Genomic DNA, 12,023 nt, shown 5'->3' with positions numbered 1-12,023 from the left:
GGGATGGGAAGCAGTATCTGGAGAAGGGTTGTTAGGGTTGGCTGGTACATCCTGCTTAGCCCTTGCTAATTCCAGTTCATGTTTTCTCTTTCCCTCTCCTCCATCTCTTTTTGTTTCTCCTTCATAGCTCTTTTGTGGGCAGCCTCAGCCCTGGCCATCTGTCTGTCATGTTCCTTTTGGCTCTTCTCAGCCTGGAGTTTGGCTAATTCTACCTGCTGTTGTATGGTGTGTTTTTTTTTTTCTTTGCCTGACATTTTACCCCGGTCTTCCTTAGCTATCTGGGGGGCAAAGGGGGGACAGCTTGGAATATTTGGTTACTGTAATGTGACTCTTTAGGGGAAAAAAACAAGTAAAACAGATTTTTGTGACTTGCCTTGGCAATATGTTAATGACCCTCCGGTGATCACAGCTGGAGCTTCCCTTCTAACAAAAAGCCCTTTGTTAGAATCTCTTATCTGTTTGCCTTCAGGGTCTCTCTCCTTCACTGCTTCCCTAGCATCTCAAAGGAGAAAAAAAAATCTGGCTTTTGGTTCCTAAAATCCCTCACTGCCGCTCACCATGTCAAGGTTCCTTCCCCACTCTGAACTTTAGTGTACAGATGTGGGGACCTGCCCTGCTTGCTCCCCCTGAATTCTGGCCCTGACTTTTATATGCAGAAAACCAGATGGGCCATGGAGTTTTTCTAGCATGTTGAGGGGTGGCTCAGAAAGAAAAAAGGTTGAGAATCCCTGAGGTAAACAATATTGTGCTGACATCAGAAGCAAGGAAGAATATTTAAGCCATATGTAAAGATGGTTGCACATTCAACTGACATTTTTCTGACCTTTTCAGTAACCTGTGTTCACATAATCTTTCAGGGCTTGTTGTGGGAAAACTGCACATTATTGGTAAAGGGGTATAAAAACTTATCAGGATCTGCTATTCTGTGCCTGCAAGGTACTGGGATGTAAATACGCTGTTTAGTAATGTTCCCATCCTCAGCTGGATAATGTGCATCGTTCAAATTTCATACACTTTGAGCTAGCCAGAACCTCTGCTTCTAATGGATCGTGATTAGTTGCAGCATGCCAGGAAGAGTCCTGAGAAGGAAATTGCAACTCAGACTCATAGTTAGGGATACAGATTTGTCATGGCATTTTTTTAATCAAATCATCGAGCAGTCACAATAAATTTAGTAAAAGTCAAAAGTTTAGGGGGAAATGGTGGGTAAAGCCATGAGAATACCATTTAAATGGGGTGGCCATGCTGGGTGAAGACAGGACAGTAAGCCTGCCCTGCACACACTCCAATATTGGAGGCTTCTGTCATGCAAAGCTGGGCCCAGCTCTCCGTTCCAGGTGTTACAACCTAGTGCATGAGGCCACAGCACTGGGCCCAACCTGAGTGGTACTGTGACCCCCATATGCCTAGTTGCATCCTCCTGCACTGGGAGGCGGGCCCAGCCCTATGAGCTGGGAGCCACTGCTGCAGGGGGAGTACATGGCAGGCTTGATCTCCACCCCCACCACCCTTCAGGGCATACCCTCCACAGTGGGCCAGGGCAGGCTCATTCTCCAGCTTCCGCTCCTTGGAACCTCCCTTCTGCACTGGGCCAGCAACCCTCTGTTTGGAAAAGGTACAGAGAAGGGCTGCAAAAATGAAGAGTGTGGAATAGCTTCCGTCTGAGGAGAGTTCAAAAAGTCTAGGACTGTTCAGTTTGGAGCATAGGGATGATGGGGTGGGGCGGGGTGGGGGGAGGTCATGAATAGCTTGGAGGAAGTTAATAAGGTAGAGTTATTTACCCCTTCACATAACACAAGAACCATGGGTCACCCAATGAAATTAAGAGGCAGCAGAGCTAAAACAAACATAAGGAAGTGCTTCTTCACACAGCACACTGTCAACCTCTGGAAATTGTTGCCAGGAGATGTTGTGAAGGCTAAAACTATAACTGGGTCCAAAACAAAAACAACCACCTAGATACATTAATGGTGGATAGGTCCATCAATGGCTATTAGAAAAGATGGTCAGTGATTCAGCCCCATGCTCTGAGTGTCCCTAACCTCAACTTCCAGAAGCCATGACTGGATGACAGGGGATGGATTAATTGCCTGTCCTGTTCCCTCTGAAGCATCTGGCATTTGCCACTGTCAGAAGACAGGACACTGGACTAGATGGACTGCTAGTCTGACCCGGTATGGGTGTTCTTATTAAAGTCACAAATACAAAAAATGACATTTTTACCACCCTGACAAACCTGCTGCCTACTCATAGTCACAGTTCCATCCCAGCTTGTTCCCAAAAGAAGTAATCTATGCCTCCCCTTTCCTAAGGGGAAATTACTTCCTTACCAGCTGAGCTCTAGAGTTGGTCAGAAAAATTTTTACAAGATGTTTTTTGCCAAAATATGTTGGCAATGGTGAAACATTTTGCAGAGATGGGATATGGGGCTTTGATGGGAAGGTTTCTGAGGTCTCTTCATTGAAAGAGAAGGTGTTGGTTTCATTCCAACATGGAGCAAAAGTCAATTTGAAAACCTCAAACGTTGTTGCGAAATGGAATTGTCTTCCTGCCAGCTCTATGCACTCCTCTAACCAAGGTTCCATCCTATCCCAACTCTTCCTGCCTGCTGTCTGTCCACATGCTCTGAGTTGGGGATGAATGCACAGGGGATCTTATTTCCCTGTTTAGGTATGATTGATCTTTGGTAAGTACAGTCATGACACTTGTGAACACAAACCCCTTACGATGACTCAAGCACTCACTCTGAAGGTTGAAGCAATTCTGAGAACTTTTAAAAACTTTTCTTTGTTGCAGAGAGTCTTGTCATTTCTTATGTGCTCATAAAACTATGGGGAGGACAACGTGTTGGAAGAAGGGGATGTCATGACCCAGTGGTTTTGAAATATTATCTTGTGTTGCTGCGTGTAAAGTTTCTCAATTGTTTGGTTTGTGTGGGTGTGAAGGGAAAAGCAAGTTTATATGCTAAAGCTAATTTTTTTTGAGATCTACCTTAAGCATTTGAGGAGAAAAGAGAGTGCCCTAGCAGGGTGATCTTTAGATGATAATGAAGAATCACATCACACCAGAGCACATTTTTCCCACCAAAGAGAGGTTCAAAAACCTTGGATCCAAATATGGAGATTTCAAATCTGGATTCAAATTGTATGTCTTGGATCCTACAGTGCACATGTTGTGCACTTGCCCCATATAGAGATGGTCAAGAATGGTGTGCATGATATGTAGAGAAAGGCATAGGTATAAAAACTGGAAAAATAAGCCACCTATAGTCACTGCCAATTCTGGTTGTCTCTTCAGATGTAATACCATAAATTCCTGTTAATATAAAGCAGGCAAGTTACACTATAAGCCTTTCCCTGGAAAGGAGACCTTTGGAAAGGAGACCGTTGCTCACCACCTTGAGAGCCCTTCCCAATGTCCATATTCTCAGTAAGTGGGAGCAGAAAGAGGGGTGTTTGCTCCGTGGAAGTCTATGAAGTGTGCCATTCATCCAGTGCTAGGTAGGGCAATACTGAGACATTCCTGACTCCAGGTTTATGTTCTGCCAAATTTTGGGAAGCATTTTGGAGGCTTTGTAGCTAATTTCAAAAATCAAATTATGGCCTGTGCATTTTCTGGTGGGTGTGCGTGTGTGTATATTATAATCTAATCCTGATCAATTTTTTCATTATTAGTTGGGGTTGGCATTTGGGCTAAATGCTTAATTTGGAAAGGATTCATATGACCAGAATGACATTTTCAGCCTATTACACTCACTCCCTAGCAGCTGTGCTATGTTTACTTAAGAGTCAGCTATTATTTTTGCTGTGCTTAAAAGGTATCAGGCAAGAAGGGGCCCTGTACAGCATGCTCCTGCTGTGTGTTAATCAAGGGACACTAATGCTAACAGCAGTGCTAGAAACCTTGTAATTGGAGCATGTTAGAGAAACGTGTAGTCTCAGCCTTTCTTTGTCACAGCCCTTGCAGTAAGGCTGGCACCAGTTGGGGTGGGGAGAATGCATTCTGCACCCTGTAAAAGGGTCGCACAAATGTCACTGCTGGCATATTCCTTCACCTCTCCCAAAGATACTGGCCCTGATTCTGATCTTCCTTACACTAATATAACCTCACTGACTTCTGTGGAGTAGTTCCTGATTGATACACATGTGAGACAGAATGAAGCTCATTGTGCTTACCTCTGAGACACCGTAGCCTGCATGCAGTTAATGTGCAGACTCTCCTGTTCTTTCCCCAGCATCCATTATTTATAGATTCAGAGAATTTAAGACACTTTAAAAATTTTAAGGTCTTACTGTGATATCTGTGCACCTTGCAAATGTTATGCTATGCACATGAAGATCACTACCCTTCTTATTCTTTGTTTGTGTTTTTTTTCTTTTTTTCTCTGTTCTGCTGGGCTTTTGAGGGAAGGCTATCTTGCATTTTGTGCTGAAAGCTCTGAAGTTTGTGGCCTTTCTGACCTCTCCTTGCCAAAAATCTTGGGTCTCTGTGCATGACTGGCATTCGACGGTATTTCTTGAAACTCCAAGATTCCATTTTAAAAACCCCTATATTTTCTGTGTGACAAATATGGCCATTATAACAAGAATGGTTTAGAAAATGTCCTCCAGCCAAACAGTGATAGTAACAATTGGAACCCCAGCCCCTTTTTACCTAGAAGGTGTGTGATTTTTTCAAAGTCTAATTGAGACCATTTCAATGCTCTTGCGAATGTCTTTATCTTCCCCTCACCCTCAATTTGGACACATCCTTAGCTTGCTGCTCTGCCCAAACAAATGAGTTGAGAAAATGCATGCAGGAGGGGGAATCACCTCCTTAAGAGAAAGTAGCTATGCAGCACCCCCCATTCAGGTCTGTGCTTGATGTGCCCTCTGTGTGCTCCCTGAGACATGAGGCTTGAAACTGTGCAGACTGAGCCTGTGCGTGCCCCACAAAACCCATCTATACTGGTTTTGCTGCCAAGAGGCCCTCTACATATGTGGAGAAAGGGGGGCATTAATTGCACTTACTCTGTGTGTGGGGGGGGAGAGGGGGGGATCTCTGGCTATGGAAGAGGTGTTATCTAGTGGCCTGAGTGTAAGACTTGGAAGCCAGGAACTTGAGAGTCATAATCTTGGCTCTGACACTGACTCCAACTGCAGTCTAGAACAGTGTGTTTCAACGACTGGTCCATGGACTGGCACGTGTCCCACAGTTTAGGAAGGCAGCAAGTCTGTCCTTTGGTATTAGAAAGGTTGAGAAACACTGGTCTATAAGACTCCCAAAGACCAATTTTCTCCTGAAATATGCTGAGCTCTGGACTCATAGATTTATCCAGAGGATAGTGCGCCTTTGGTTCATAGTGTAAATGTTCTTTTGCTGCCTGTGAGAATTTTGCTTTCAGTGTACAGGATGCCTTCTCAGCAAGTCCAGCTCAATATGGGCAACTCTTCTAACTGTCTTCTCTAATGTCTGTCTGCCACTTGGCAGGCTCAGTACACTGACCATTTGTTTGTTCTTTTGGAGTCCTATTATTTGAAGTGATAACCTAGAATCCAAGCTCTTCTGGAACAAGACAGCACTGATTCGGGGCTGGCCTTACCTGAGGCAAACTGAGGTGGCTGCCTCAGGTGCCAGACTGTGGGTGCGGGGGCACCACTAGGACTCAGAGTGTAGAAAATTGTGTCTGCTGCTGGTGCATATATATTCTCTCTGCTCTAGATGCACAGAGATGGTGGAGTGCTGTGCTGGAGGAAGGAGGGCAAAGGAGACATAACAGGCAGGCGGAAGAACAGGTGAGAGGGAATAACAGAAAGCAGCAGGAGCTGTAGGGAGAGAGAGGAGGGGGAGTCTCTTATGTACCTCTTTAGCATTCCTAGGAGCCTGGACTGATTAACACCAGCTTCTCAGGGAGTTTCCTGTTTCCTACTGCTTCCCTGAACCCCCTTCAGGAGAACAGGCAGTCAGCTGAAGTAATAGGAGCCAGTTAGGCCCTTAAGACACTGAGATCTTCCTTCACTCAGGCCCTGCTACCAGTCTGCTTATTTGTCCCCTTCAATTGAGTGTTGAGTCACTATAGCTGGCACAGAACAGCAGTCATGAGTGGAAGAAGAAAATGCCCCTCTGGGGCAGCATTCAGAAAAAAAAGAAAGCAAAGGAAGCTTTTCTATCCAAGCAGGAAGGAGCTCTCCTGAGATATATAGACACAAATGTTCACGGTGAGCCTTCCAGCCCCGGTGAGGAAGAAAGTGGTGAGAAGATGCCTGATCTTCCAGTTAGTTGGAGTGCTGGTGACCTGGCAGCTACTGCAGCATCTATATCTCCATCTCAAATGGATGTAACCATGCACATTCCTGAAGAAAAGTGTAGATCAAAGAAGAGTGTGGTGGAGGCATAAGAAACAGCTGCTGCTGAGTTTAGTTCCTTAAGTCTAGATGATCCAGGACTGTGGACCCACTTGAGTAGTAGCCTGAGGGGCTTCCTTGTACTGCATGGGCCACAGCAAGTGAAAAACGTCATGTTCTCCAAAGGCAATGAAAATAGAAGTTTCTATCCAACGCATTACTGGCATGAAATCCCCAAAGCTGACGAAGTGGAGAGGCTATGGCTTATTTACTCAAAAACCCAGAATGCTGCATACTGTTTTTGTTGCAAACTCTTCCAGTCTAATATTCCAGCCACACTGGGTTCTACAGGAATGAAGGACTCGAAAAATCTGGCATGCCATGAGAAGGCAGCAAATCACCAGAGAGCATTCCATAGATGGAAAGAGCTTGAGACGAGACTAAGGTTAAAGGCCTCTATAGATGATCAGCATCAAGAGAAGATTGCATCAGAGTCTCTCTTTACAAGCAAAATGTTCTGAAAAGGCTCATTGCCATTGTGAGAGAACTTGCTACCCAAAACCTAGCACTGCGTGGCACTTCAGATCAGCTATATGTGCCAAACAATGGAAACTTCCTTAAAATTGTGGAGCTGATGGCTGAGTTTAATGCTTTATTCCAGGAGCATCTAAGAAGAGTCCCCACCCAAGAAATGTACAAACACCACTACCTTGGAAAAAACAATTCAAAATGAGAGCATACAGTTACTGGCAATGAAAGTCAAACAGAAGATTGTGACAGATCTGATGTAAGCATGATATTACTCTTTTATTCTGGACTGCACACCTGACATCAGTCATACGGAACAAATGATTTTAATGTTCCATTTTGAAACAGAACCTAGTGAAAATGTCCCTGAAATGGTGACTGTACTGTCAGAGAGAGCATTTTCTAGAATTTATTGACATTGATGATACTACAGGAGCTGGTATGACAAATGTGCTTCTAAAAAGCTGGAAGATACGGGAATTGCGATAGCTGACATGAGAAGGTCAGGGCTATGATAATGGTGCAACATGACATGAGAGAAAGAACAGAGGAGTGCAGACACGGATCTGAGAGTTAAACCCTCGAGCTTTTTTTGTCCCATGCAGTTCTCATTCATTGAACTTGGTGGTCAGTGATGCAGCATCAGCTTCTAGTGAGGCTGCTGAATTTTTTAATGTAATTCAAAGCATCTATGTTTTTTTCTGCATCAACTCATCGATGGCAAATTTTGAAGCAACATCTGGAAACATCCTCTCTGACACTGAAACCACTGAGTGCCACATGATGGGAAAGTCGAGTGGAGGCGATAAAGCCTATCAAACACCAAATTGGGAAGATAGATGATGCCATAGTTGCCATTATGGAGGATAATGCTATGACAGGAACTGTTCATGGAGAACAGTGGCAGAGGGAAATGGAATCACCAGAAACATACATAACTTCAAATTTCTGTGTGCTTAGTGTTGTGGCATGACATACTGTTTGAAATAAATGTTGTAAGCAAGAGACTCCAAGGTGTTGACCTTGATATATCTGGAGCAATGGAACAACTGGACAAAGCAAAGTCATACCTACAGTCTTACCAGTCAGATGAGGGATTTCAAAAATTCTGAAAGAGTGCACAGAAGTTGGCACAGGAGGAACTTCACACTGAAGCTATTTTCCCACCCATTCAAGAATACAAGAGTCACTGAAGAAGAAGACATTTTTGATTACGAGGCATGGGATAATCCCATAAGAGACCCAAACAACAATTCAAAGTTGAATTCTTTAACCAGGTGCTAGATGTGCAATACAGTCAGTTGAAGAACATTTCATGCAGCTCAAGGAACACAGCAGTATATTTGGGATGTTGTATATGATATTCCAAAACTCCTCACTATACCTGAAGAAGACCTACACCAGCAATGCAGGCAGGGCACTAGAGACATTGTTGACACATGATGACATGCGCAATATTGATGCGAGTGATTTAGGTGATGAACTGAAAGCCTTTTCAAGATACATTTCAGCAAGATCAACTCCAAAGGCTGTTCTGGAATATATGTGCACAAATAAGATGACCGCCCTCTTTCCAAATGCTTTTGTTGCTCTGCGCATACTTCTAACGCTTCCTGTAATAGTTGCCAGTAGAGAATGCAGCTTCTCCAAGCTGAAGTTAATAAAAACACATCTACGCTTCACAGTGACACAGGAGAGGCTGGTTGGCCTTGCAACCATCTCAATAGAGCATAAACTGGCCCAGACTGTGGATCTTCAGCAGGAAGCAGTTCAAATATTTGCAACCAAGAAGGCACAGAAAGCATCACTTTGATTATTCCAACAGACAAAAATGTCAGTGTTTACTATGCAAGACAAGAAAAGTTACATTTGCTGTTCAGGCATTTGGAAAGCTAAGTGTTACTTAAAATTTTTGAACAAGGCATTTTAAGATGAACATGAAGAGGGCAGACTTGAGACCTTTGAAAATTTTGCCCAAGCGAGGGGACATGGGGGGGCATCATTTTGCTCCCTGCCTCAGGTGTCAAAATGTTGTTAGCCGGCCCTGAATAGACTCACTGCAGACATCCAGTGTAAGAACAAATGAGCCAACAGCTTTCTAGACAAGCATGCTGGACAATAGGAAAAAAACATTAAACAATATCTACCCCGCCCCCCAGACCTGGATATAGGAGCAGTGTAATATATGATAAAGATGTTTTGCTTTCCTAGTAAATGCAGCCCTTCATGGCTAGCTAGCTGGCTGCTTGGTGCAGCATGTTATTGTTCTGTTCCAAATGAAAACAGGCTGGATGGAATTAAGAATGTGTGGGTCAATGCCAAAGAAAACATTTCTATGGCCTAAAAACCTGCCACCACTCAACACCTGTCTGGGCATGAATTGAACATTGTAGCAGTTGATCCATTGCAGTCTGACAGATCAATGTGTGAAATTTTTAGCTGTGTGTTCTCAATGCTTGAGCACCCTCTTGGGAAGAGGCATGTGAAGCACTTCGGCTGAACCCCTTTTGTGGACTGAGCGACTGGAGTGTTGGGTTATTTCTTTCTCTCTCTTTGCTGCAAGTGCAGACTGCTGGTGCCAACAATTGTATCTGAAGATTGGAGAAAGGAAAAACACATGAAAGCAAATGTGAGTTCAAGTTGCTGTTAAATAAGGAGCCTTGGAAACAACGGAGAAGGGCAGTTGAAAGTAAGGAATGAATGGGAGAAGCAAGGGACCAAGAAATGTACAGCGTGTTCTGCTCGGGAAGAGACAACTTTGGCTAATTTTTTTTAAATTTTCCCCTTATTTTCTGATTCCTTTTGATGCAGTAAAACAGAACTAGACAAGAACTGAATGGTTAATAAATAGTGACTGAACCATGGTAAATTTGAGAGGTTTACTAGCTTGCAGACTGTGTACTTTCACCTGTTCATCCCTGCTTTAAATCTCCCGATAAAGTTGAAATGATCTGCAGATGTCAGCCATTCTCCATGGAAGCCTGTATGAGAATCATTTAAAGGGAGAAAAAGCTGTGTCAAGGGCAAATTTTACTGATGGTCAAACTGCTTCTAATAAAATAAAAATTTTCTCTCTAACCTTCACTCCGAAATATTAATTGAAACTTCATGGCTCAAAGTTTGGATTATTGCACCTAGGCACCTACACACTCCATGTCTTATTTTTACATGTTTCTGTACTTTTGAATTTCATCTGTGACCAAAAGTGCAACTTCAGACATTAAGAGACTGTTCTGATTGTACTTCTAAACCAGCCTGAAGCAAGAAGCATCAGGCATTTTGAGAGCTTTTTCCCACAACATTTCTACTCCAAGTTTGCTGACTCAAGGCATTTGCTTTAGAAATAAGTCAGAATTAGAACACTGGATCACCTAACACCGCTGAACTTTCAGAAGAATCTGGACCTGCATGTGAACATTGTAATTCAAGCCTATCTTTAGACTGACTAAGCATCAGTGCTCTTGGATGCTGCTTTGAACAAAACCTTTAGAATTTTTACCCTGGAGTGAAAAATGACAGTGCTTTCAGGTAACTCCTCTTGATTGGAAGAGCAGTTCCTGTTTGTCTGTACAGTTTTTGGTTACTGAAGGGAAGTTGAGTAGCAGTAATTGAAACTGAAAGAAAAAAGTGACACACGCACAAATGGATCTGTTTTTCCTTTTGGGTGCACTTGTCACCAGGGATAACTTCTGTTTGTGGGATTTTCTGTGATTCATGTCAGCTACAGCAATGCTAAAAAGTCCAGGATAGAATCAGCTTAGTGGACAAGAAAGCTGCTACTGTGCTTGCCAGAATCCCTGCACTGAAACTGGACAGTGGTAGAAACAAGCTGTTGCTGCTACAGCTGGTCTACTGTTGCAGCTGTTGGTGTATCTAGTGCCACTACCTCTGAGGTTCAGTCTGGATAAGCACATACAAGTTTTGGATGTTTATCCAAAGCTTATCTTGGGTCTACACATTTGTACTGGAAATCCATATAAAAATTAGCCCTGTCTTAAGGTGATTGGTGGTTCCTGCTTCCGCTCTGGCTGGAAATCTTGGAAGAACAGTTTTTTCCCTCCCTCAGAATCCAAAAGAGGAGGGATAAACAAAAATGAAACAGACTAGAAAGTTACAAAAAAAAAAATCACATTTTTTTCCCCCTCATCAAGTTCTTGTGAGTTCAAGGTTTTCAGCGAGGTTCAGGGTGATTATTCCATGTCCACCCAGGCCTCATAAAACTTCACCTGAAGAGAGATTCTTGTGAATATTTTTTTTGTTAAGTAAGGAAAAATGGAAAGAAAATGCCAGTATTAGCCAGTATCGGTGTATTTGACACAGATGATCAGTGACTGTAGCTTAGTATTATATACAACCATTAATTTGCCAGGAATCCTACTTCCCTTCCCGCTATGCATATTTAAACTTAAAAAACCAAAACAGCCTAGTGCTGCTGAAAGATATGAAGGGAATTCTGTCCATTCAGATCAGGTTGAAAGACCATACAGGGTTGAGAGGATGGTTAAAAGAGTTGAAGTCAGCAGGGGAATTTTTCCATAGGTTTTGCACATGGCTTCAGAAGATTTGTTTCAATGTATTTGCCCTTTTTGACACCAGTGTCCATTTCTGACACCAGCATTGACCTTCTGCCATGCAGTAGCAGATGTCCAGGGCCTTGCAGGTTGGCTTCCTAGCAGAGAAATCAGTGACGTAGTTTGGGGACGCTTCAAGTGTACCTTGCTTTAATTACATGCATACACCAGTCCCAGAATGGAGATGGACACAAACAGGCAGGGCAATGCTTTTCTTTAGGAATCTCAGCCCAATACCAATGCCTGGTTCCCAGAGAGCAGCTCAGTCTCCACAACTGATTTTAATGAGAGACCAAGGCAGAGACCAAGCTGTCGTAGCTTCCTACTCAGATTTGAACCTTAGCGTTCATAAACTGAGAAGCTAGCATGAACCCTCTAAGCTTAATTACCAGCTTAGATCTGATATCGCTGCCACCAGCCAGGAATTTCCAGGGCCTGACTCTCTCGGGTCTCCCCAAAACGTTCCCTGGGGGACCCCCAAGACTCAGATGCCCTGAGTCTTACAACAAAGGGACATAACCTCCTCCCCTTGTCTCCTCTTTACCCCTTCCCAGGCTTCCCCTGGAAGATACAGCTTCAAGTCCTTGAAACACAAGCACTG

The sequence above is a fragment of the Chelonoidis abingdonii genome, chromosome 2, assembly GCF_003597395.2.
Source record: "Chelonoidis abingdonii isolate Lonesome George chromosome 2, CheloAbing_2.0, whole genome shotgun sequence".
Classification (NCBI taxonomy): Eukaryota; Metazoa; Chordata; order Testudines; family Testudinidae; genus Chelonoidis; species Chelonoidis abingdonii.
Note: the sequence above shows the minus strand (reverse complement) of the source record.